The sequence below is a fragment of the Pseudopipra pipra genome, chromosome 2 (assembly GCF_036250125.1).
Source record: "Pseudopipra pipra isolate bDixPip1 chromosome 2, bDixPip1.hap1, whole genome shotgun sequence".
Taxonomy (NCBI): domain Eukaryota; kingdom Metazoa; phylum Chordata; class Aves; order Passeriformes; family Pipridae; genus Pseudopipra; species Pseudopipra pipra.
In genome coordinates, this window is record NC_087550.1 from 24,165,114 (window position 1) to 24,193,098 (window position 27,985).

General features: G+C 41.6%; 1 protein-coding gene and 1 long non-coding RNA gene across 5 annotated transcripts in view; both read right to left on the reverse strand.

The window, feature by feature from the left end:
• The window catches only part of LOC135409197 (uncharacterized), a 29,427-nt gene extending 24,792 nt beyond the window's left edge, over positions 1-4,635 (reverse strand). Inside the window, exon 1 of the long non-coding RNA XR_010428088.1 lies at positions 4,369-4,635. This is a non-coding gene — a long non-coding RNA (uncharacterized LOC135409197). The remainder of the gene's footprint in view (positions 1-4,368) is intronic.
• Positions 1-27,985, reverse strand: part of LSAMP (limbic system associated membrane protein) — a 1,003,852-nt gene that overhangs the window by 493,844 nt on the left and 482,023 nt on the right. The window lies entirely within an intron of this gene.

The following is a 27,985-nucleotide window of genomic DNA, read 5'->3' on the forward strand; positions in this document are numbered from 1 at the left end:
TGTGCATTGACAAGGCTCAGCATCTTTCTTTATTTTAAAGGTACATGGTAGCTTTCATCTGCAAGTCAATATCGGTGAGAAGGTCTGCTGGGATCCAAAATAAGTAGCATAGCTTTTCAGACACAGCAGCATTCTGATGGCATATTAAAAACCTATGTGAATCATAAATCCCATTTCTTTAGGAATTGAGTCCCATCAGAGCACAAGGCTGAGGGGAAAATGGGCTATTCTGCATATAGCTAGGAGATGATGATGATCTATGTAGGTAAGACATAGACATTCCGTTGTGAATTTTTTGTGACTGTTGCTGCTTTTTAAACAAAAATTTAAAATAATGGCTTAGGCTTCCCTGTCACATGCCAGAGACAAAATTCTGCTACTATTAATAAAGGTGCAAACAAATTTTTGCAAGCTTTGCACAGAACTGCCTTACTCTGACTAAAGAATAAAAATGAAGAGCAAATTTCTTACACATAAGATAATCACACTGCTGAAGCAAACACCTCTCCTAATGTTGTGAGCAAGGAAAAGGCTGAATTGTGTGCATGTGTCCACAAGAGAGTGTGTGAGTATGACAGAGATTGAGTTGGTGTGTGCTGAAAAGCAGGACAGAAGAATACTTGATCTGATCCTCATGAAAGCAAGCTACAAAAGCTTGAGGGAGTCAGACTGCTGGCATGCAGGACTAGGAACATTAATCCCAGAGTGTAGGCAGTGATGGACGGCAGGTGAGCAGATGGGGAGGCAGGTTGTGAGTGCAAAGACGGTGGCTTGGACTGAGCTCAGTCTGAGCTCTGGGCAAACACAGCTCGGCAGAATAGGGGCAGCACTACCCAGGGAACCAGCCTGCAAAAGCTTACCCAGTTCACTTTCAAGGTAGCAAGTGAGCCAGAGTTCCTGCATGCCAACAATCTCACCCTCTTGGTCTTGCAGCTTTGTCTTCTGCACTTCTCAAAACAAAAGGTTTCCAATTTTATGCATAAGTTAGGATGTCTGATCAGCTCAGAAACTTGGACTTCATTCAGCTTGAAATCCACTGGGAACAGGACAGCCCCACTCCAAAGGTACCTGGATGCCAAGATTCTCAGACTGAAGTCCTTCTCCTTATTTCCCTGTGCACCATCCTCTCTCTCTCCTGCCTCACAGTTATTTTGGAGAGAATTATCTGCCTAGCTCTTGGACCCTGATCAGAAGCTGAGCTGGGGCCTAGCCTTTACCATCTGTCCAGGTGGCTCCTTTGCAGCAAGATATTGTCCCACGTGTCCTATATGCATCCATCAGACTCAGGTCTATGCCAGCTTGGGGCTGGGAATGAATCACTGCACTCTCTTTATTTGAAAGGCAAGCTTGTGCCAACCACTCCGTGATCCTGTAGATATGTGCTGTCCCTGGGTACCCGATACTTTCACAGTTGCCACAGCACTTGCTGGGCCCTGCAATTGTCTGCATAAGATTCACAGAACACTATCCATCCCAGTTTCTGCTGCAGAATTTTTAGAGTAAAATACAGGAACAATACTTTCTCTCAACCGCAACCTGTATTTTTAACTCCCTGTCCTATAATCCTTCACAGTGAAGTTTCAAGGGACCAACAGAAGAAGAAAAAATCCTCTGCTTTTCTGCCACACAAAAATGAAGAAAACCTCACAATTTTTAACCTGACAAAAACATACCACAGATGGAATGGGGAAACCCTTCTCTTTAAAAGAACCATGCAGGCCAGTCCCCTACCTCACTGTATTGCAAGAAGAGGAAACAAAAATAGAAAAGCATCTTTTTTCCTTAGCAAGTCTCTAGATGGGGACAAGTTGCTGCATATTTTCTGTGAGGAGAAAGATAAAAATCTCAGCTATTTAAGTCTGCGTGCATTTGTCTTCCACACAAAGCTGATAGCACTTTAGCACACATGCCGCGTACAACCGTATCCGCAATTAATGAGTACTTGCATCACAAGTACATTTAATAGGGAAAAGGAATCCTCTTCTACACTGTTAGAGATTTGGGGAGGGGAAGGGGCGTGAGGGGGTGATGGTGTTGGGGGAGGGTGCAGGGAAGAAATCATGCAGTGTGCAACATGAACCAATTTACCGAAACTACCAGGACAGTTGAGTGGCACAGTGAAGACTTTAACTTGTGCAGTACTGGTGCCTTCACCTGATGCCAGCTGTGCTCCACGCTGAGATGTGTCCAGGAGGCTGCCAAAGCTTACTGTGCACCCTGGCCAGGGAGCAGGGCTACTCTGCTCCAGGCTGGGGTTGGATACATCCTTGGCCTTGTAAGAGACAGTGCCACAGCAGGCAGACATCCTAGTCTAAAACAGCAGAGCAGTGAGGAGAGTGAATCCAGTTGCTCTCACGGTTCCTCTTGCCATACCTTGCCTCTCGGTGCTGGTCTCCTGTCTGCCTAGCACGCAGTTTGCTCATTCACTTGCTCATGCTCGCTCCTTCCTTCCCTCCCTCCCTCCAGCAGTGTCAGGGAGACAAGTGAAGGTTACTGTTTGGCATGTTTGTTTTTGCATTATTTATCTTGTAGAGGACAGAGTCAGACATCTAGAGGACAGTCTTAGGTCACATGTGAATCCTTCCAAATGGGACTCAATAGCACAACCAGCCAAGTAGAAAACAGACTTGGACAGCCCCATGGAGGGAGGCAGCATTTGGAAAGAGATGATGTGCATCTATCTGGCCAAGGTACCTGGCAAGACCACAGGTCTGTTTGTGACTCCACCTCCCCTCATTTCTTCTCCTTCTTTTCCGAACACCTCTTAAAGTGGGTATAATCTTTTTTTTCACCCATGATTAAGAAGTTTTTCAATATTTTTACATGCTTCACATACGCAGGGCTGCAAGGAACTGGGGTCTCCCCTCCACCTCAATTTCTACCCCTCTCCCTGCGACACCTCCTGCAGACACCAGCTGCTCCTGGGTTAGTTGCACACATCTGAGAGTAGCCAGAAACATCTACACAAAGTTCCCTTTCCCATTCCCTTTGAGGCTGCCCACTGGAAAGGCTGGTGCTGGAGTACTCCACAAGCAGTGCTCCTGTGGGTGGCCCTCAGCACTGTCTACTGGGGGAGCCTGGCACTCACAAATTAAGAATCCTTTGCTCACACATATTCCAACTCTGTTTCTCTCTGACTCCTCCAGTATTTAATAATAAATAGCTATGCTGTACCCCAACAGAACAGAGATTTTATGCTACTTATTTTCTCCATATTTTTCAGCACATCTAAGTCTCCCTCAATTTCTTATTGAAAATGAAATGGGGACAGTTCTGCTTATACAGCTGGAGATAGTGATCACCAGTGTACAGAGTCTGACTTATCAAGCAGATTCTTAATGCCATAAAATCAATGGGTTTAGAAATTCTATTATCTTGCCTCTGATAGAACGCACCAACTAAAGAAACTTCTCGCCCTTTTTCTTTTTTTTAAAAGCATACTTAAATATAGCATTACTGCTGTCCATAAACAAGCTTTCCCCATGGTCCTCTAGTGGATATTACACCAGAGAAAATGAACAGTCAGGCTGCATGGCGAAACAGAAAGGGCAGTTTCTTTCTGAGTTCTTCCAGCTATTCTGTTACAGAGATCTGAGGCTGCTGGATCTCCAGATTTGACAGCATTTCATACCATGTAGGGTGCAGGACTCTAAGAAAATTATTTCTGCAAGAAGAAAATGCAACAAACCCGAATATGTGGCAAGTGCAAATCAGTCAAAGCTGCCTGAATGCCTAGAGGACAGTAGTAGATCCAAGTGAGTGGAGCAGGTTTGGTATGCATGTTCATAGGTTCAAACATCCAAACAAGTAAAGAGAACAATGAAAAGAATATCTGTGTGTAAAACAGAGAAGACAGAAATTAGGACACTGGCAAATAATGGGAAATGCTTGGTACTGTAGTGAAAATCAAGCAGAACATAAGAACCAAGCCAGACATAAGACATAAGGAGGGAATCAGATGGGACAGAATTTAAACTGCTGCAGCAGCTGGATGGAATATTAGGGACAAATCAGACATGAAATAAAATGATACTTGGGTGAGAGCCATTCAATGTGACACAAATGACTTGTTTTTATCTTATATTCAGCCTCCAGATACTGACTAGGTGAATCTTAAAAATTTGTACTAGGTCCCTTAAATTCTCCAAAGTGTTGTAAACAGAACCTAAATGAAAAATAAGTTTCTCGCTTCAATCGTCTTCTTAGATCCCCCTTTACTTCTTCCCTTCACCCACCAAAAAAAAACTCCATCAGAAAACATAGGTGGTGGCTTTGCATTTGGATAACAAATGTCCAAATCTGGAAATTATTTTTTTTAAGTTTGGCAACCTATGGAAGAAAAAACCTGAAGAAATTGTTTTCACTCACTGTGATTCAGTATTGTCATTTGCAGCCTGGGGTTGCTGAGTCCTGCCTATCTATAAGGCTGAGTGAGATGTGGTGAAGGTGCAATGTAAGTGCTGTCATCCTCCATGTCACCTGAAAGAAAACGGACTACAGATAAGTTAATGCTTGGCTATGGATCATATCAGTGGAGACCCATCATGCATGCTCTGAAGGAGTGTGATTTAATCATGGAATATATTCAAAAGGGAGAGGTGCTTTGACTCGATTAGCCTATCACAGTAGCACACGTTCTCAGGCTACAAATTGTTCTCAGGCAATAAACAGCAATGGCTTAGGTTGAAACACTGACTACTTTTAGCTAACAAAGGAGGTGTGAGGGTTTGAAGACTGTAGCGTTTCATGGAACAACCAAGCAATCAGCCAAGGAAGAAGACAGCAAGAGACTGATCAAGATACATTTTTTGTAGCCTCACAATCAATACGTATAGAGGCATTTTCTGCAGACAGCTTGTGGAGTACCACTTGTATGTTATTTAACTTTGATGTGTCTTACTGCATCTACATTAAAAATGCTTTGTGATCATGAGACTCGATTTCCACTTCTCATCCAGTCATGCAAATATTTATAAAAGAAAGCTTTCATTGCTGGATTGCTCTACCTGATTTCATTCAGAAGAGAGGCAGTTTGGGTGGGGGTAGACTAGAGAGAAATCTATGAACAGTTAGAATAAAAATGAGACTGCCTCTAAGACTTAGATTTGTTTGACCAAACTGAACAAATCAAAATTGGGATCTGGACACCTTGCAGGCTTTGTAGAAACTCAGGCCCATGTCCTCTGTGATTAAATCCATCCCCTACTCCTTCCTGGAGATATCTTCTGAGCCGAGATCTGAGGAAGAAACCAGTCCCCTTGTATGAAAAACATAAAACTTAAAAAAGGGTCTTTGAAGAAGAGAATTTAAAGCAATGGACAACTTCTAAAGCAGAAGCAGTCAAACAGCAAGACCATTTGTTCCAGATAGAATAACGCCTTGCCTTCCTCTCTGTTACCATCAAAAGCTTCTGTGTTTGTGGGAGAAAATCTCTCTCCCATCACCAGCCCAGTCCTTCCTGCCGTGAGGTCACAGCCCTGTCTTTGCGACACAGCTGTCTGTTGCTAGGGTAGTGTTTGTGCTTTCACAAAATCAGCACAGCAATGACTTCACAAGCAAGGTCATGGAGGAGCAGATGGGCTTGGGAGGAGGGAGGGAGACAGACCCCTTGTTTAAACACAAATAGCGGTGATAATTAATTAACCAAAGTAGCAGGGGAAATTATGAAAAACATGTGAAAGGTAAATGGATTTCTGTTTAGCTGTCTTTCCCAAGAGGCTAAATGTCTCAATTGCAGAAGGGAGATCTTTACAATGAACTAATGAAACAAGGACATTTTCTCTAGTTTCTTCAAGTGGAGGTTCCTGGAAAAAAATATGAACAGAGCCTACACTTTGCCATCCTTCTGCCTTCCCTTCTCATCACCACTTGTTGACCTCAACTAAAAGATCAATATTTTCTATCAGAACCTTGAGTACCTATATCTTTTCAGCATACAAGGGCTGTAGTGGGAATAGACAATTATTTAGACAGGAAGTTTATTGTTCTGCAGTAGCTTAACAGCAAACACGCTCTGTTGATAAAGGAAGCTGTTACACGTTTATTCTTCTGACTGCCAAAGCCAAAAGCTTGTCTTTGGAGTTGACCAAGGTGGTCTTTTTCTTCTTCAAACACATAAGGTTTGAATGATAAGGAATGGGCAGCCCAGCTATGCCTCTACTTCCACCCATGCTTTTATCTTTTGCCATGGCAGTGCTGGTTCTGCTGTACACCTTCATGTTTTTGCCCAAGTCAGAAGATTTAATTCCAAAACATGAAAAAGCAAGTTACCCAGGTAAGATCAAGGGAATCATCTCAATGTGCAAGTGAATCCATGGAATACCTCTGAAGAACTTGGACAGCATTAAGTACAAAAGTTGTTCTTTCTCCATCATCCCTTCTCTGTACTGCATTTGTGTCACACATATAGGTCAATATACATTCATCCATTTGAGATTTAAGGGGAAAGAGAGCATCTTGTCCATATTCTCTTCATTATTTATTCTATGAACACACAATTCTGCCTGTCACCTTTTCAATGGGAGCAAAGACTCTTAAAAAAAAAGAATAAAAAAATTCTATGCTTACAAGAAGGCTAGGAAACCTTACCAAAAGGTAAGGTGTTTTTGTGACTGACAGTTCTTTCATGCCAAAGAAGTTTGGAAAAGCAAAAAGCCAAGAAATGCCATTCAGACACATTAAAATGAGTTCAAGAGAACTTCTACAAGAAAAGTGATGGTTTCAGTAGGTTTTCTTCTACATACTGGACTCTGTCCATCCAGCAGTTCTATGTTTTCTACTAACACAAACATTGTCACATCAAACACAAGCACCTAGATTCACAGAACAATCATTGCGATTGAAAAGTGCCACTGGAGATAGTCTAGTCTGTCCGCTTTGCTCAGAGCAAGGTTAGCTAGAATGAGTTGCTCAGAGCCATGTCCAATTTTTAACATCCTCTCCAATGACAAAGATCCCGTAACTCTCTGAGCAGCCCGTTCCAGTTCTTGAGCATCCTTTCAGTAAAAATAAAAGTTTTTTCCTACATTTAAATGAAGTTTCCTGTATTGAAATTTGGGCCCACTGCCTCTTGTACCTTCTCTGCCTATCACTGAGAAGAGTGTCTCCAGTTTTCAATTCACTCTGCTTTGCACTTATCTAATCCATACATCATCAGCTCGTCAGTGATAATCTTATGTCAAAAGGTGAGACAGTGTCAAAAGGCTTTAAAAAGTCAAAACCAACAACATGATCAAGATCTCTGATATAATGATTCACTGAACTAATCATTGCATTATAAATCAATGCTGACTATACCAAATTACTCATGTCCTTCAAGGGTCTGGAAATGGTTTCCAGGATTATTTGCTCCATCACCTTCCCAGGAAATAAGGCGTGGTTGAACATGCTGTAGTTCCCTACGTTTTCCTTCTTGCCTTTCTTGAAGACAGGTGATGCTCTTTTCCAGTCTTCTGGAACTTCCCCCAGTTACCAAGACCTATGGAAGTAATCTAGAGTAGGTTCACAATGACATCAGTCAAATCCCTCAGTATTCATGGAAACATCTGTCAGGTTTCATTGACTTGTCTGTATCTAGTTCGTTTAAATAATCTTATACTGCTCTGCTAGGGCTAAATTGCCATTGTGCCAGTTTCCCACTTCTCTCAGAGGCCTGTGATTCCTGAAGGCAAACCTTCCTAGTAAAAATCAAGGTGAAGACAGCATCAAGTACTTTGGTCTTTTCTAATATTTTGATACCAGGTCTCTGCTCCATTCAGCAATGGTCCCACATTTTCCTACACTGACCACGCAGAGTGTTTTTATAGAAAACGTTGCTGTCTGCAGGGTTAAATTAGCTGATACTTATTTCAGGAGGAGCCCCACCTTCTACGTATCATGGTGAGCCGTGCTGGTTACAGCTGTCTCCTTTATCAGCATTGCTAATACATGGTCTGGGGGTAAGTTACTGCTGCCTCCTATCAGATAATTAGTCAGTAAATCATTCAACCAACTACAAGGTATATAGCAAGGACAATGTTTCCAAACCATATTATCATCATCAGACATTTATAGTGCACTTTATCGCAAAGGATTCAGAAGATTTACATATACCCTGTAGAATAGTGACCTTTTTTTTACACCTGCTGGTAAAGTGCAGCCCTCTTACAAGGGAGGTGTCTATGTTTTTTAAAGAGTCATGTTATGGAATAAGCTTATCACAGGAAATTGTACAGATTACTTCTGTTTCTACTTGACATTTTTAAAACAGTTCAAGGAGAATAAGTGGTCTAGGGTGGAATTTTGCAAGGAGGCTGCAGCTAAAAAACAGTCTTTTCAGTTACAAGATAGTTATACCACGTTACAGTAACGTGACTGTTTAGAGGGGTTTGCAATTATAGTGCTAGAAAATAAAGTTCTGCAATTTCTTCATGTTTCAAACTGAGTTTTTCTCCATCTCTTTGATACACTGCCATCTAAGCACAACCAAATAATGCCTTTAATTTAAGCCTGATAGGCTTAATGGGACAGCTCCCATGAAGCCACCAAGAAGAAGTAAGAGCCTCAGTCCTTTTGTGGTTTTGTTAGCTTTGGTCATAAAAGGAGATGGAGCAAAATCATTGTGTGGCTCTGGTGCCTCTGCCAGTTGGATTTAATTGAGCAATACTGATCTAGTGATGAAGTGGGAACAATGCTAACGTTTAATTCTTGCAAACAGGCAACATCCATGACCAGACATCACTTTTATGTGAAACACATGCCCTCTTATGTCATATTACTTTAAAATCATAGAATCAGATAAGCATTTATGTTGAAAAAGACCTATAAGTTGATTCAGTCCAACCGTAAACCTAACACTACCAAGTTCCACTAAACTATGTCCCTAAATGACACATCTACGCATCTTTTAAATACCTTCAGGGATGATGACTCAACCACTTCCCTGGGCAGCCCATTCCAATGCATGAGAGATCTTTCAGTAAATATTTTTATCCTACTACACATCCTAAACTTCCCCTGGCCATTTGAGGACATTTCCTCTTGACCTCTCTCTTGTTACCTGGGAGAAGAGACAGAACCCCACCTATCTACAACCTCCTTTCAGGTAGTTGTAGAGAGCAATGAGGGCCCCCCTGAGCCTTCCTTTCTCCAGGCTAAACACCCCTAGCTCTCAGCTGTGCTTGTGCTCCAGACCCTTCACCAGCTCCATTGCCCTTCTCTGGACATGCTCCAACATTGTTCTTGAAGTGAGGGGCCCAAAACAACAGACTTTTTGAGATGTGGCCCCACCAGTGTCAAGTACAGGGGGAATATCCTAGTCCTGCTGTCATTCCAGGGGAATGACAAAAGTGCTGAGGAATTTCTCCTTCCCAGTAGCCAGATCTCATTCAAGTCCTGATTCCAATAGTAATCCCAGGACTCTTTTGGAAGGGAAAGATCTCCCAGGATGTAAAGGAGCTCAGTTTTGCTGCTCTGCTACAGGCTTTCTCATCTTGGTTCAGCTGCCCACACAGAAGTCATTTGACTTGCCTTATTGCAAGTAAGGTATCTGCACAAGGCTGGCAAATATGAAATAATATATCCTCTATTCTGAAGCAGTCAGGATATCCTAGGGCATCTCAAAAGGTAGCAGATGATTTCTGGTGTGTCCATGGTAGTATTTCGGTTCAGAGTGTAAACGTGCTAATGAAGAGAATCATCAGGTTATCCCAATTACCTGAGTCTGGATTGTGGAGCTGTCTAGACGGGCACAGACTGGATTTTTTTCTACTGAGAATACAATGTACATCATAGGTACTCCACTTGCTAATGGGTATTCAATTCCCAGCTAGATCTAGTTCAAAGCAACCTTCCTCAAAAGTTTTACAGTCAGGTCCTCTGTCCTGATGTTTCAACTCTATAGATCTGCTTTTACAGGTCTACATTATTCGTAATGCAGATACAGGCAAGTCCCTAGTCCAACTCCTCCTCTAGACTATCCTAATTACAAACTGAGATAACTGTTCTGGTCTAATCATGGATAAGTAAATTCAAGAATACAGAGTGCTCTGATACTGCTGGAATCAGAGATGTGTGTGAAGGGAACAGGAACTGGAAGAATCATCATGTAAAGAAATACAGTCAGATCAAAGATTCAAATTTCCATGTATTCCTGAACAGGTCCTTAACAAGGGCAAACATATTAATAGTGGCAGTCCCACTGCTGACATCAGCATCACGACTGTGCTGCTCCCCATGCCCTCTCATGCTTCCAATAATCTTTAATTGCAAATGACAACGTCCTTGATGTTAAAAAGAACAATATTTATTGAGAGGAGAGGTAGTTTTTATCTTGTGCTTACCAAAAATCATGTCTCTTTCACTGGCTTCCCTTCCCTGATCCTCATCTACTTTCCTCTTGAGATATAGCTACACACACGCACACTTCCTCCTCAGAGAAGAAAACCTGCTATTCCCTCTAGCTTTTTGCTAGCCTAAATTGAAGTTTGCCAAGCAGAACTAATACCACTGACTTGTAGACCAGTCCCATTTCCCTTGTGTCACTATTATGTGGGAAGGCTGAATGAAGAATGGTCAACTAAATATGACTGCCAGAGCTTCTTCAGGTAAAGAGAAACCTCACTTTCTTTTGCCATTATCTTCATGTGTGTTGTCATCCTCTTCTCTCCCTCCCTTTACTATGGCAAGTCCACTCAATCACAGCTTGAAAAATGCATTTTTTATTTTTCCCTCTATTTTTTGCTCTTCATCTTCTAGAGCTATAAAATTATGTTCAAGTTCATTTCTAGGATAGTATAGATCTATTTTTCCTAAAAAATTACTATGAAATGCTCAATATATTGGGGTTTATTCCAGAGACCTCCTGAAATAAAAAGAAAGCTGCAGAATCAGGGTTTCACAGCTGGGCATACAGTCTAGTATATACAAACCCTCTTTAGAAACAGGCAATGGAAGAACACTTGTTCAATCCCACCAAATACACCCTACTGGCAGAGGGCAGAGGTGATAGCAACCAGAGGAAAAGGGCTTCTAAGGGATGAAGTAGAAACTCCTTGGAAAAACAACATGAAAACCACACTCCAAAGACCTGAATTCCTTCCTTCATCAGAAATTACATAGTGGAAGGGATGAAAGTCCTTTTGGAGGATGCCCCAGGAACAGAGGTTTCAGGTCTGTTGTGCTTAAATGTAATCTTTTTCTTCAAGAAGGAATGCTTCTCAGAGATGCTATACAGTCGTTCCCATGTTTGGTGGAATGGAATAGTTCAACCGCCCCTGTGGCCTGCTTTTCCCATTCAAAAAATCCTAGGGGTGACTTTTTGTGCAGACTGGTGCCATGCAAAAGCAAAGTAGTGACAGGCTTGTCATGGCTACACCAGGGACAGCTGCAAAATTCCCTTGTTACAGTTCCCTACAACCACACACAGACAGTGTCTTTGAGGTCAAGAATAAAACCCCTCAAAATGTTTGGCAAAGCAAATAACTGGCACTGAAGCTTGAGACTAAGAAACAGCTTCGCTATAAAGCCTTGATATGTTCAAATCAGGAAGATACAAAACCTGGTCAAAATAATAGCTATATGTGCAGTTTCTCTCTCTGCTGTTAAAAAGTGTAGAGAATAAAAACAAAAGAGAAGGGGAAAATACATTTAGATAATTAGCTTTCGAATCCTGTCTGTTTGGGTGGCTTTTATCACAGTTATAAGTCTGTCTCTGTACAAGCAAAGATATTGGCTATTAATGCTATAAAGTATTTTTCATTGCTGAGTACTCAGGTTTTGTTGCAATCCAATACTAAACTGTTATACACCTTGCTGTTGATCAAGAAAGGCTGTGATTCAGCTTCCTAAATATAGGCAGCTGATGCTATCTTAAGGACCATAGGGTGTCCTGCTTGGGTGTCCTGAATAGCACAGGCCGTATGTTATATGTTCTGGCCTTCAATGGATATCTCAGATACCACAGTGTGTAAACCAGTTACAAGATACCTGAACATAGGTAGCCCACCCACCCATATACTGACTCAATTGGTTCACAAGCTCCAGAATACAGCATTTTTCACCAATATCCTACACTAATCATTCATTATTTATGGAGAAGAGAGGAGAATATTTACCATTAAACTTAGTATATCATGAGGCTTTGGGCTTAGGGAGAGTGGATGGAAGAAACTGGTGTGCCCAGGTGGGTCCAAACTGCTTGGTGCACAACTGTGCACTTTTTCACACCACAGCTTAAAATTCAGGTAACGCACATTGGTTTAAAAGGCAGAGCTCTTTAGCTAACCCTATACCCTCAAGTAATCCAAAGCGTCAAGTTACTAGAGTCCAAGGGTTATAGAAGAGCAAAAGAGTAGGCTATGAAGAATTACAGAAGGGAAGCTTGCTTAGGCCAGAAGGGCTGCAAGGGTTAGTTCCCCAGTATATGCCCTTTACTGTTGCTAAATCAGTTTTCAGTTCTTGGGGTATTCTTTTGCTTTTTTAATGGGTGGCCCACAGACAATCTGTGTGAAAGCACAGTTTTCGTGGGAGTTTGGTTTTTTTTTGTTGCTTGAGGGTCTTTGTATGAATGCTTCCAAGGCCATGACTGTGGTAGCTGTGTGCTCTTCTGTTCAATTCAGTATTTGTGGACATGAGAATGTTTATGTGTAACCACATGTGCTCTGCTTTCACTGCTAGGATAGATGCATGCATTTATACTGGGAAAAAATATCTCCCTTTTATCTACTGGTGTGTTGCAGGATTCAAATCCAGCAGCAGCAGCAGCAGGAGGATGCAGATTCTCCCTGCCTCTCCTCCTCCTTCCCTCCTGTCACTCAGATGATAATGATCTGTGTTGTGGGCATTTGCTGAAAAGCTTTAACGTAACCATTACTTTTAGGTTGCTGGAATTGAGGTGGGCATCGAGTACTCCAATGAATACAAATTAGCTCAGATCCAAGAAAACTCCATCTTGTCTAATCTTTGCTAAGCAGTAATCTGGGAGGCACCTTGCCTACTCTCATTTTGTATGGAAGAAGAGCAAGCACACCACAGTGCACATTGCTGAAGTCTGGATTGATCTGACCTGTTCATATCCCGAGGTCTCCTAATCCTTCTCTACCTCAATGGCTATAATCTTTCCAAGGAAGTAATATTCACAATGAGAAAACTCCACCTACCCATTACTGGAGCACAAGAGGCAGAAATTTTTTCGACCTTATCAAGTCCACAAACATGTGCTCAAAATAGATATAAATCCAAGCTACAAGGTTGGGAATTCTGTTGAAAACTTCTCCAAGTTTCAGATGGAGAGGTTACATTTGAACCCATAGATTCAGCTTGCTTATTTAAATACAGAAGTTTACAGCCTCTTTTTAAAAGAGATGATGTGGAGAATATGAAAAGATGACAGAAAGTTAGGATTTTGTTTTGTTCAAATGCACGTGGGTATTGATGGTGCCAACTTTGCATATTCTGTCTCATCACATGATAACACCCTTGAATGATAGTAAACAGTTCTCTTGCAGTTCCTGCATTCCAAATAAGGAACAAAAAAATCCCCAGAAAAAGGATGGTCATGCAACAGAAGAACATGTCAGGAACAGAAGAAAGAAAGACCTAGGGAATGAGGAATGTATTCTCTTTCTGGTCTAGAAGTGTACAAATAAACGGATACTTGTCAAAAGTAAAGATGTGCAAGACCTTGCAAAGGATGCTTATTATCAAAAGGAGTACAAATATTCTTTGGCCACATTAATAACAGGACAGTAAAGTAAAAATACGTAGGAATCCCATGCAGTGGGCATGCAGTAAAGACTGAATATAATCTGTGCACAGACTAAAAAAATAAAGACTTGGCTTAATTTTTTTTAATAGCGATGGTGATATTGAGTGTGGGACAAAGGCAGTGTAGCTAATGAGAATGAGAAAATGGAAGTAAACTCCAACAAGATAATGCTACACTCAAGAAGATGGAACAAAACTTTCACCCCGGAATGTTTAAAGAGCTGATAAGGGATATTACAGGATAAGCTGCAAGAATCTCAATACACGTATCAATACAGAAGAGTATTACATGGCTGCAGAATACCTGATTTAAAACATAGAAATAAGTAAAAAAGGAGAAGGGGATCTGGGCAAATGCAGAGTTAGTTATATGATCCTGGAGGTATGCACTGCTCTGGAATACACGCAGAAGCAATTAAAGACATCAAGGTAAGCGGAAAATAGGATAAAATGCATTCTGGCTTTTCCGAAAGCTCAAAAAAGTCTGACTGCCTTTTCTGATAAGTGATTTTTTAAACAAAAGAAATGCAGTAAAGACTAATCTATCACCATTTAAGTAAAGCATTGGATACAGTGTCTTATAGTGGTTTATTACTTAAGATGTAAATGATGGCATTAGTAAAGATTTTAAGGCAAATAAGGAATTGATGAAAAAGACGACCACTGGTCCAGTTGAAAGGGGAATTTATTAATAGAGCTCCTCAAGATGTGAGACCAATTTTATTTAATATTTTCATGATTGATCTTAACATAAATGTAGGATAGCGCTACTGAAGCGGACCAATGACACATAGTTGGAAAACACTGTCAATGCAGTGAGAGCAGGATGTATAAACAAAGAACTGTCTCACCTTGAGGACTGGTCAAACAGAAATGAGAAAAGTAAAAAGTGCAAGGTCAGGCACTACAGCAAAACTTTCTCATGCAAGTTGGGAACTCATTAGTTGGAAAGAACAGTGGAGCAGAAAGACTTGGGAGTAGTAACACCTCATGGGGTGACTGTGTGCATTGACAAAGTAATGGAGATGTCATTATAAAAAGCACTGGTGAGATCTTTTCTGAAAGAGATTTGAAAAGATCTTGCTCTGGTTTTGGTTTGAACCGCTCTGCTTGGATAAGTGAGGGCACAGAAATTTCACATCAGAAGGCCGCTAAAAGAGCTGATTTTATTTTTCATTTTCCAAACTGCTTCCTCTATCAGGAGGAGATGTTGCTGGATCTTCAAAAATACTTAATTATACAGGAATGGTTTTTCTCTCTTTTTCTCCATTTGTGTGAGAATTTCCAATGGCAAGAAACAATATGGTATCACAACCTCCACTGGTTCTCTACTGATCTACCCTGACTAGGAATCTGATCCTTCTTCCTTTTCTCCTGATGAGGAAAACTGCCTTTTTCACCCATCCCAGTAACTCAGGCCTTTCATTTAGGCCACCACTCCAGCCCTTGGTGCTAAGGATGATGAGATAAACTCTACAAAAGCAGCACTGAAAGAGAAATCCTTGATAAACAAATCTTCTTGCATGAATAGGAGAACATGTAGTTCTCATAAAAATGGTAATTAGAGCCCAGCTGAGGAAGCTGATTTTTTCATAATAATAATAATAAAAATAAAAAAAAGTCTCCAAGAGCATTCATTGAGAGGGAAGTTATATTTGCCAGCATTATTACTGTTATTATTGTATTACCACTAATAACGATGATAAGGCTCTTGCTAAGGGACAGGACCTTCTGTGTAACTAAGTAAACATGCCTAAAAAGGGCCCCCCTTAAGGCATGTCTTCAATTAATAAAGATGATTGACAGACCTGCTTACAGCCCGCTACAAGGTACCAGCTGATTGCCTCTCTCTAGTAAGTGTCTAATGTGCTCTTCCCTTACCAGTTACACTGGTGCAAAATCATTGACCTCTGCCATGGAATGATAAAGCAGCTGGCATTTGCATAGGCAGAGATTTCCTAGTCCAGCCCTATTTTCTCACATATCCTGTCTTCCTACCCCTATCTCATCCATCAATTTATTTGTTCCCTCCCTCCTAGCCCCAGCGCAGTGGCTGCACAAGGCACCACTGTTAATTTTGCCAGGAAATGGTTTGATGGTGATAGGAAAATAAATTGATCAAACCTTCTGAACAGCAGCCATGGGAAGAAAGGAACAACCCTAGCCATTTCACAGTGACCTTTCCCTGTGCTTAAAGAAAACTCATAAGCTCTCAGCACGAATTAGCATGGCCTCATTATAAAAACAGAATTGGGGTCAGAAGAAACTAAAATGGGTAAGGGGAAAAAAATCCCATCAAAAGCAACATCTGAGACAGAAATGCCCTAACTGGGGAAGGTAAAAAAAGTAAAGCTTCAGAGGAAAGGAAGAGGCTAGAGGCAGAAGAAAAGCAAGCACAGCTTTCTTAAAGAAAAAAAAAAAAAATAAAAAAAGGCAAAGCACCCACAAAGCTGCAAGAGCTTTGACATCACACTGGACACTCCTGCAGAAAAGAGTTTATGTATTTTCATCCTTCATGAATTGCCATTTCCAACCCATTTGCCATCATTGCTGCCACATGGCCTTGTCAAGCCATCGCTGTTTGATGTCCTGTGGAAAAGATGGGCATCTTAAAAGACTTCAGTTGCATAGTCTGAATTCCAAGGAAAGAAAATGTAAATGATAACTGCACTGTTGGCATTTAGTGTAGAATATATTTCACAAATATGACATCAGTCTGCACTGTAATGGTGCTGATCCCCAGCTATACCGTAACTTCTCTGTAGGGAAACAAAGCAGCCCAGTGCTGGCATCGGTCACCAGCAAAAAAAACAGCAGCTAACTACAAAAACATGTCTCATTATGCTGCCCTGTCTGCACACTTAGCTGCAAAAAGAAAGCACCACAGGGTCCTGTTGTCAATTCTCTCCCCAGCTTGCCATGCAGAGGGGGTGACACAGCCGAGGTCCCCGGTGAGGGCACCTGTGCAAGCGCAGCTGCTTTCCTGACAGCTCTCCCTGCCTGGGGAGCTGGACAGCTGTGGTGCAGAAGCCTTTCTTGACGGCCTCTCTACTTACACACTGCACTGCTGCTTCTGCCTCCACTGATTTGGAGAAAGGTATGTACCTTGGAAAGGAGCCCTGTGTTATTCTCCACGCTTTCTGGAGCTTTACATCCTATCCTCAATAAGGCAATGCCAGTTTGGCATCTACTCTAAATTCTCCCTCCCACTCCTGCCCATGGCCGGCATGCCCAAGCCTTGGGTCTGTCCCCAGGACACACTTAGGAGCAGATCATGGTGACTGTGTAGGCAGGAGGATGAAGCACAATGTGCCTTGCTCAGGGTTGCAGGCAAGCACGAAGGCAGTGTCACTGTCTCCTCTGTGGCAATTTAAGAGACTAGTTCTGACTTAGAGAAAAAGGTAATAATGGTAGTCATGAAAGTTTCTTGCACAAGAATAAAGCCCAGAGTCAGCCCCACTCATTCAATTTTCTGAGAAAGAAACACAGTAGATAGGCTCTGATATTTTTTTCCCATCTCTACCAGAGGCTTGTGAGCCCCTCTCCCAGACCTCTTGGCCATCCAGCCTGTTTTTCCTTCAATGCAGAGAAAGGCTGTGGCTTGCTGTCACAGGGATAGCACAGCTCTATTCACACTGGGCTTTGTCACACTGCCTTCACCCTGACAGGTGACAGGATGGATAGAAAAGCAGGAGGAATAGAAAGAAGACGGCAAGGCAGGAAATGTTACAAACTAATTGAATCAGCAGCCTAGATCTGTTGATTCACTCTTCCCCCTCACCCTGGTAAATTATTTTATTTTATTAATTTTGCCTTGGGGGGGAAAAAAATTAAAAAAGCTACATGAAAGAAAGCAACAAATTGGACCTTGAGTTTATTTACTTCAATACTATCCCCGATCATTCTGACCCTTAAATCACCCTGCTGCAAGCAGCAGGGCCTTCCTAACATCAATATTAATGCTCCTTGCTCCTGGCAGTGGCTAGTGAAGGTGGCATTTCATAATTCAGATGCAAAAATTAAAAGGCAAATTTGAGAGAGAAGGAGTAGGGCAACTATATTTGCTCAGTCTGCTGACTAAAACCCCTCAGTGAATTCTACAACTGTCTCCCATTAGCAAAGGATCAGAACTCAGGTGTGATTTAAAAATTGCTTCCCATACAGAGTAAGAATATGGGTTTGAAAACTAGACGTCAGGTTAGTCAAATACATGAAGCGGTGTCATCTAGTCTCAGCAAGGGCTAAATACAACAATATCCATGTTTTTGGTGTTGGTTGCTGTAGGATATGCCCAGCACAGAAGAAATTACTGTTGTGGGGTATGATGTAAGTGGAAAATCTACATTGACAAAGGTGGCCTCAAAGATTGAAAAAAAAATAATCTGTCATCTTTCTCCAAATGCAGGATGCTTGCCTAAAAAAAATATTTCTTTTAAACACTCACATTGTAATTTTTCTTTTGCACTCTCTCCCTTCCTTGTAATATAAATCTTCTCTGTCCACCTTTCCCCCCAGAAGGACTAGAAACTTTCTTTGAAAAGAAAATAACAGGAGGTTGGATTTTCATGTAATAGCATGTCACCAAGAGCTGTGACTTTAAGAAATATACCAACTATAACAACACTCTTGAAAAAAAGCCCCAAAATTGGCAACATTTCTAGGTCTATGAGTCACAGGGGCAAGGCATATCAAGCAGCAACTCAAGCAGGTATTTCCACACCCTAGCCCACAAAGCCCTGTGTTATTTGGAGGAGGATGCTGATCCAGTTCTCAAAGCAACATAACGGCCTTAGTGTGGCACTGCTCTAGAGGCTGGTGCTGCCTGAGAGACCAGCAGGGCAGTCCTGTGGGGCTTGTGGGCCCTGGGTTAGGAGGGCAGAGAGGTCTGGGGATTGCCACAGGTGAGTGTCAGCTGCATTGAATGTGCAAGCCAAGGCAGAGCACCAGAGCAGTCTGCAGTTCACAATCAAGGGGTGCTGCCAGCGAGATACAGAGGGGGCAAGGATGCTGTAGGAAGGTATGATAATGTCTCACAGAGGAGGTTCTGTAAAACATCATTTCCCATGGAGTAATGTTTGGATACCTGAGTCTAATCATGGAGTTAACAGCCCTTATTTGCACAACCTCACATTTGCACACAGTGGTGCATAGGATACAAATCAAACCTCTGTCTACTTACAGCCAGGATCCAGGCTATTAGGACACAGCAAGCAGCAGACCAGCCAGGATCATAGAAAGGAAAACATTTTATCTTCCAGCTCTCTATACAGTACCAAGAGACATGTTTTGCGCCAAAAGGCTTTTTCCCCTTTCATCATTTTCTACCCTTGTTGTCAGTGCAGTCTGGCCCAAGAGAAGTGACTTTTAATACTTGCTGATGCTTTGTTGTTTAATCAGATGGCCACTGGAATCAAGGTTTGCTGGTTGAAGAGGCAGCTGAGCACAGACTTTCAAAGTGTAGAAATGTCAGTTGACCTCTTGGGAGACATCCCTAATCCATCTAGAGCTTCTTCAGACACTCTTAATGATTGTTTTGTATTTAAAATGGCTGGGGAAAACACGGTGCCTTTAAAATAAAAAATAAATTAAACCATTGGAATGAGAAGAATGTATCTGCTAAGCTGCTGCCAACCCATCTGTCTGAACTCCACCTAGCACTTAGCACATAGAAGAGGGAAACAGGGCTAAATGCGTTTAAAATCTGGTACAGATGTGAGTGAGTAGATGCAGATATTGAGTGAAAAATAGCACAGATCACTCCTCTTCCTTACCAGCCACATTTCTAGGAAGCATGCAGTGCTCCTGACTTTATGGCATACACTTTACTTCCAACCCTTAGTCATCCCCAACTGTTTCAATGCACCTCTGCCTGGCTTCCAAGCATTTCTGTTACCTCAGTCCCTACTGAGCCTCTTCTCTGCTGCCGCATCTGATGCAATGGTTGTGTAAAAAGGGAAAAATGCTCACTAAAAACCAAGCATGCACCAGAAAGATTTCCAGGTCTGGCTTAGAACAATGTCAAATTATGGTTGAAATACAAGCCAATCTAACCCAGAGGATCTCGCTAAAACTTCTGAGTCAAAATTTCAGTTACACGGCAAACAAAGAACGTAGCAACTGACATTCCTGGCGCTAGAAACTCACCACTTTAGTTTCTACAACAGTAAAAACCTATTGTGGAATCGCATTTTTCTGGGCTAGTAAATAAGAAGTAACAGCGGTCATGCAATCTGTGGCATTTTTCCTGCTAAATCAATTCTGGGCTTAGATCTCTATATATTTATCATATATATTAAAGAAACCCTACTGCCCTAATAATTAAGCTAATCATACTATCCTCTACACAAAGTTGACAGTCCCCTTGAACACTACGTTTTAGCCATGGCTAATTTTACAAATGCAAGGAGTTTGCTTTTATGAAAGAAAGTGAAAATAAATGGCTCTGTGATACAGACAGGCATTATGATTCCTGTACTACAAATGAAAACTGAGGCACAGAGATTTCATGATTTGCAAAATGAATGCACAAAATCTCTGTGGCTGCACTAACCTTGTCTTAGCCACTGGAACAGATGTTTTCCCCTCTTGGCATTGTGTAGGTATTGTGACACTGGACATGTCGTCCTAATGAACCACAGAGGCAGAAGACCCTACTCCTGCACTTATTACAGAGCTCTGACCATTTTCTCAAATATTGGAGATGTAAGATGGGTCTTGTGACCTAGTTCTAACTCACTGCATTACACGTTTACCTCTTTGCTTTCTTTGACCCCATTCTCCTTCCCTGCTTGTGGGAATATGTGTTTTCAAAGGGACCTTTATTTCTGCTGCTCACTAGCGAGGAAGAACAGTGAAGAATATCACTTCAGATAGGAGACAGGACTGAGCAAAACACCATCCAAAATGGTACCCACCTGAAAGCATGGCCAGGAGGACTTAATAAAGATATGAATTCAGCCTTTTAACTCTAACCAATGGGTATCAGGGACACGAATTTCAATGCAACAAAACTCCATGCCAATTTTTACATAGTGCTACCCTCTGCAAAATAGCAATCACAGGAAGAACTGGGTTCAATTGTGGTCCATGCAAAGAATCCCCTGTGAACAGCCAGGCTCCTGAAAAGCTTTGACAGAGGACGGCCAGTGAGTTCATCTCTTTACAACCCAGTGGCTCAAAGAGACATCTCTGCCTTCAGTCAGCACTCAGATGTACCGCAACGTTTCCCTTTGTGAAACAGAATAGACGCCTCCAAAGACAGCGAGCATTGTCCATGCAGGCATAAAGCAATATTTGGACATGCTGAATGGCTTCCTAAGATGAGAAAAAGTGCTGAAGAAACACTAAATTATGACAGATGGGAGCCCTAGAAACGCAACTACCCCCAAACTGGAAAATGAAAAGCCAGCACAAAGGGCAGGCATAACAATAGAATTTAGGCATAACGAAATACACGCCATTTAATGTGGAGTGCACTGAAGCTTCGATCCATAAGTCAAAATCCTAGTCATTAAATAGCCTCATTTAAAAAGTTTTAAAGCAATTAAAATAAATTAGAAACTTCACAGGAGGACGAAATCACTGAAAAGGATAAGAAGCACTTTATGCCAGGCTCTGCTTCTGACAGTGTCGTGCCCATGAGGCCAGATTTTTATTTGAGAAGAGCTCAGGGCCAGATTTTCAAGGGCTCTGCACCAATAATTAGGGACAGATTTTTCCAAACTGTTCAGCTTCCATTATCCAAATAAAGGCCAGATACACCAAAGTGTTCAGGGTCCAGCAATTCCTACTGTGACAGTTACAGACACAACATGGCCAGCTTTTTCAGAAACGTGACCATTTATTTCACTGTCTGCCAAGGGAGGCAGTGGCCTGTTTAAAGGCCATCTTCTAGGGTTTTTCGCACCATGTTGGAAGTGGATGATTTTTAAGTTCTAGTAACAGTGAGAAGGCCCCAACTTTGCCAAGTCAGAGACAGCATAGTCTTAAAAGATAAGTGGAACAAGACCCACTGCTTTTACTCTGCTTGCCCTAATTCCTGCTCAAGAGACATCATCAACCTCCGTACGAAGCACTTCAGAGCTGACTGCAGAAGCAAACTTGTGAAATTATAATGCTGCCTCCAGCCATTTTGCAAAGCTAGATACATCATTTGTAGTACACCAGAGTAGGAATCTTTCTCTGAAAGAGAAAAATCCCTTAGCAGTGCTGCTAACAGAGAAGAGAATACAATAGGACTTTTACAGCTTTTAAGCTGGTAATAGCTCAACTTGGAAATGAAACAGTCTGAGGTGATCCTACAGCCAGACCACAGACCACCAGACTTGAAAACTGTGGGGAGTTTGTTTCCTCTCAGATCATCCTAAAATGGATGTTGCAATTCTTCCTAGTGCCAAAGTCTTTTGGATCAGGGCTGTTGTATGTACAGGAGGTGATGCAGAGGAGCAGTACTTCGCAAATCCAAACCCTGCAGCTCAGCAATGCTTACTTGCCCACAAACTGTGGGCTTTCAGAGAGAAACTTTCTAGAGAAATGTGGGATTCTTTCCCTCTAAAGTAATTTCTGTTCTTTCTGGAAGCAACATTGGTGAACTTCTTCAGTATTTTACACATCTGTAAAGCAGAACGAACCAATATTCTCAGAACACTGCACACCCACTAATACTTAGCACTGTACCTGCCCAAGGGAGTTAGTGACCAGTGCCTCCATATGGACCACTCCACAGCAGTGATGCTCTAGCAAAAGAGTAAAAGTGAGGTTCTAGCTCTAAGGAAATGCAGGGCGCTTTTCAAACAGTGAGAGTACCCAAGAATTTGTTACCTGGAGTTGCTATGGGAGCAACTAACTAACTAACTCACGTTAGTTCCAACTAGGACTGAGAAGCAGCTGCAATACACTAGAGAGCGAGTGGAACAGGAGACTTCAATGAACAAACCACAGTTATATGCAGGCAGGATTATGGAAGAAGTCTGGGCTGAGGCCTATGGATGGCCAGTAAGATGCATAGAAAAGCCAACACACCAAAAAGGTCAATTTTTGCTGATCTGCAGCGTTCACAGCTATGTTTTCTTAGTCAAACACATGAGCTATGGAAAGTATTCTCACTAGCAACCAGACAGCTTAGGAGCCCTTCATCACATTTACTTTCATTAGACCTGAGGCCTTTCGTACCTAAAACAGGATAATGAGACCAGCACATCTAAGTTTCTTAAATGTTCTCTGATATTTCTGATTTTTTCTGTCTCTGTCTTCTAACACTCATTTAAAACAACCAGAAGGAGTGGGGAGCAAAAAGTGGTCTGTTTTTTCCTGATACTTATGGCTTCCGTATCCATTTTTACCAATGAGAAATTAAAATCCACTGCCAGTACAGCACCATTAAAACATCTCACAACTACAGCTGGTCAGGGCAAACTGGGTACCTCAGAGCATGAGAGGACAAGAACTTAAGTATTCCAGTGCTCCTAGTTCACCAGTGGTTCCGTGGTAGCGAGATATCGTTGCTATCTAATCATACATTTGATGACCTGTAACAGCTGGATTTGAGAGCAACCCATTTAGTGCATTGCAGAGAGAAATGCAGGGCACTAAAGGAATTGCTGCCAAAAAAAAAAAATCTCAGAAAAGACAAGCTGAAGCTTTAAGTTTTTACTTGTAAAACTGGCTCCAGCAATTTTCTCCAGAGTAAAGTCAAGTGGGGCAGTAAGAGGAATGTGCACCTTTACTGCTCATTGTGATACAAAGAGAACGTATTTCCCCTTGGAATTAAATGTTTGCAATTGAATACTACAGAGTATATTATAGCTTAGTAAAGTACACCACAGAGAAGCATTGTGACACGTTCCTGTTGGACCCAGTTTAAAAAAAAAAAGTAAAGAAAAAAAAAGAAGGGGGGGGAGAGAAAAAAAGAAATTAATTCAATCTGTGCTGTCCAGGCTTGAAAGGAAATCTTTTCTTCTGCATTGCCACCTTCATCCATTGTAACTGCACCAGATATCCCTAATTTCCTTCACCGCAGAGCAGCAAGCAGGTGCATAGCAGGATGTGCATTAAACCACACCGTCCCTCCTTTATGCTGCCTGTTCCCTGTGGGGGCAAGATAATTACATCCAACCTAAGAAAACATCAATATTTTATTTTTAATGAGCTGGGCAGACCCAATTATCTCAGTAGGCTGTTAATAAGTGAAATTGTGAAGTACGGCTGCAGCTTTGATGGAAATAGAGTCATCTCTAAAATGGGAATTTCTGACACACAGAGTGTTAAATAAGATGCCAGACTGCTGGAAGTTAGTCAGAGAAAGACTGTTTAAGAAAGAAAATTTGCCTTAGTAGCATCTCTCGGTATTCAAAGATAATAAGTAAAACCCAAAGAATCGTCATATCAGCTTAAAAATCACAACTCCTGAAATAATAATGTATAGTGTTTTTCAGTGCCATTCTGATTCCTGATGTTTTGTGTTTCATATAATAAATTTTTCTTCCCCCAAACAGCGATAAGAAATGTCTCTTTACCTTTTTTTTTTTTACTAGAAGTAAACATTCTCATGGAAACATGAGACAATAGAAAATAAGATTTAAGATTAAAAAACTAAAAGGTAGGACAAGACTTGCCATCATTGTGTGGTGGACTGAACCACACATTGGCAGGGAATGGCCACTTTTCTCTTTAGTCCTGCAAAAGGTTTGGTTCAGGAAGCACATTAATCTCCTGTTCTTCCCTTCCCTCTCTTGCTGTCCCCCTCAGAATACGCCTTTTTCATTAGCATGTTACAAAGCAGATACAATACAAGAAGATCTCAAAAGATCAATGGATGAATTTTCAAGAATACTCAAAACTTACTTACCACATAGGCCAACAAAAGCAACTGGAGAGAGAATTCAAAATGTGATGGAAAAAATACAAACATGCCTCCTCCCTCAAGATTCTGCTTGCAACTGAACTCTATCAGTACAGAGAGCCCAGCTACACTTCTAATTCAAATTTTATTTTTGTATTTAAGCTGAATTCCAGGTTCAAAATGGAAGGAAGATAATTTATTCTCTAAGCTACATATTAGATATTAATCATCAAGTGAAATCTATAAGCACTTTGTTTCCTCCTGAATCTCAGCAGGTATGTTCTTTTCATAAACCAGGGAACCAAATTTACACTTCCAGCTTCTGCCTTAGATTACCACGAGATTACTTAGTTTTTCAGATCTCAGATAATCTTTTTTTTGGAGGAGGAGGATAAAGATAAACATGCAAATAGTGCTGTGTCCTACCCTCCAGTAAAGCCAGTGTCCACCACAGCAAAACATCAAATACAAGTGTATTTGGCAGGTGTGCTAGTAAGCTCAACAGTATTTGTTGTCTAGTCCATAAATGTAGATAATATAAATGTGGCTACAAGTACCGATTGAGCCACATGTGAACCTTGAGCTCCCATCCGTGTGAAGTGGTTTCTCCATCTTTTCCAATCATTTCATTAGGATCAGTACTGCTATTAGTGAAACAAATCTAGTCTTTGGGAATCAGGGTATTCAATTCAACCTCCAAATGAACAGCTGCTCCTAAGAGAAAGCCAGTCCCTGGTTTCACATCGAACATGCCAGCTCTTGGTTTTATCATTCCTTTTTCCCTTTAATAATTCTGACAAATGTGGAACAATTCTAAATATGGTTCTGTAGCTATGGCTCTCATCAAAAGAAATCCATGTATTAGTGTAATCATTTTACTGACATTCCAGACACTCAGAACTGACCTTGCAGTTCATTTTAAAGGGCAAGAGCAGAATTAGCATCCTCAGCCAGCTCAGTGAAATAAACATAAACCATATAATAAAAAAGAAAAGGGAAAAAAAGTTTTCAAACTTTGAACTCCCCTAATCAGTTGTATTCCACTAAAAGCTATCCTTCTTAAGACTTCTTTCTGACTTGACTGCCCACCCTAATCGTAGAAAATCAGACATTTAATTCTGGGAAGATGTAAAGGCACAATACAGACTTTCATCCAAAGCTGTTTCTTCTTGTTGGACTCCAAAAACAGTTTCCAGGCTTCCAAAGACTCTTTGCCAGCTCTGATTAGAAGCCACACTGGCTGACAGAGTAATTGCTCTATAATCATATCTTCAGTACCCTGACCTGGTTTATGCATACAATCTATATTCTAATAGCAGTCAACAGGTCACCAGTTAATAAAAATACCATTAACATCCCCCTGTGAGAAAAAAGGGAGATATTCATCTCACTAGGCCAGTGGTGGGCCAATATAATTTCTGTGGCTGTTAGTGTAATTAACTCTGCCGCATGTGGATCTCCCTGGAGGACAATGCAAGCACAGAATGACCTTGCTGTGAGTCCTCACTGGTGGTACTGTGTGGGGCACAAAGATTTACAGGACTCAGGTCAGAGAAGAGTGGGTGCTTCCAACAGCCTGACCTCTCAGCAAAGAGAATCTCATCAGTTATAGGATGCTGTGCAGCATATCTGGCTTCAACTGTAAAACAAAGGCAGGGATGGCCACAACATGGGCAGCTAGAACTGATATCCTGTGCAATGCTGTTCCAGCAGTGTCTAAAGGGCAGGCAATGAGAGAGAAAGTGAGCAGCCAGGTGAGCCAGACAGGCAGGAAAGTGGTGGGGAAACGAATTTATGAATGGGTAGGCAGCTTTTCCATTCAGCCTAAATGTCACCCATGTAAATGCAGTTTGTGTGGCACATGTTACAGTCATTATATGTAGGTCAGAGGAGTATTAGAAAATTTCACAGGTTTCCCAGAAATAGCCTTAGAGATCTGTGTTGCTATCTGAACACTTAACAGAGGCATATACAGTATCCATGAACAGAAAGCTCTGTATATACCACAAGATACAAGATGTCTAGTGTAGAAGGCCCTTTTGTGAAATAGGACCTTTTGTGGGAAGAGATGCCACTTCTTCCAGTGGTAGAAAACCAGTGTAAGGACACACGTCAAAGAAACCAGGGGATGCAAGACTATAAGAAATAAATTCCTGAGAGGAACTTGGGCTTGCAAGTTAAAAAGCAGATACTGTCCCCATACAGTGGGGGGATATACATTATCCTCAGTTTCTAGGTTTGTTTGCAAATTCTTTACACTGTTTCCCAGTTTTGCTGTCTGACACAGTTTGAATCCCAGGAAAATGCACCCCAAAGAGAAGACCCAGGCTGACACACTCTTGCAATGCAGACTTAACTCCAGTCTAATCCATCTCTGCATGCAAGAATCATTCAACTGGAAACAGATCAAGACCTAGCAGAACTCATCTCACATATAAGTCCTGTTCCAAGATCAAAGTCAGCTCCCAGCAAATAAATGTCCTGCATTTAACTACTCTAACACACCTCCCCCAAATCATCTCAGATCCAGATCATTGCACTGCCCTCACAGATACATTTACATTTTGCTCCACCTGTGCATGTTCACCTGGACCCATGCCCAGGAGACACGAAGGACCGTCCCCTCCCCTCCTCAATTTAGCATCTATCAAAGGTCCTCTTGTCCTCTGGTTCCTTTTCCCCTTTACTTGAACAGCACCATGGTGCACATTTGGAGACTTCTACAGTTGTTTTATAGCCAGATGAAAGGACAGGACCAAGAGAGAGTTGCTGACTGGATTTGTTCCACCAGCTGACACAAACCGAGGCAGACAGGCACTTTAAAGACAGCATGTCATTGTCAGATGAGACTTGCCAGCATTTCAAAACATCTCGATCTCCAGGGGCCCATAAGAGCTCTGATGTTGTGCCACAGTCCAGATTCTTTCTGACCGATGTTGATCCCATTATATTGGTAATGTTGACAGCGGTGGACAAAACTGACTGCTATGTAAAAAGAAGGCCAAAACATTTTCTTCTTTCCTCCTGTGCTCTCTGCATGATCTGGGAGCTTAATGATTCAGTGTATTAAACCTTAAGCAAATCCATACCAGGTTCACATGACAATTTGCAGGTCTTAAGGATCCAGTTTGATTTTAACTGTCAAATGATATTCAATTCAGAGGTGTTAAAAGACGGCCCTTGCTGCTAAATTTAAGGTAAAACAGAGCATACTGCACTGGGCAAGGAGTGTTTGGATGCTTTGTGCCAATGCATGGGGTTCTTCATTCTCAGGAACACTGCACTCAGCTTGATCACTTAGGAGGATCCATGCAACCAAAACTACAGCACAGTAGATTCAACTACACTGATCCACGGAAGAAGAGCACTAAGAACCAGAAAGCAACACGGGGAGAAGAGGGC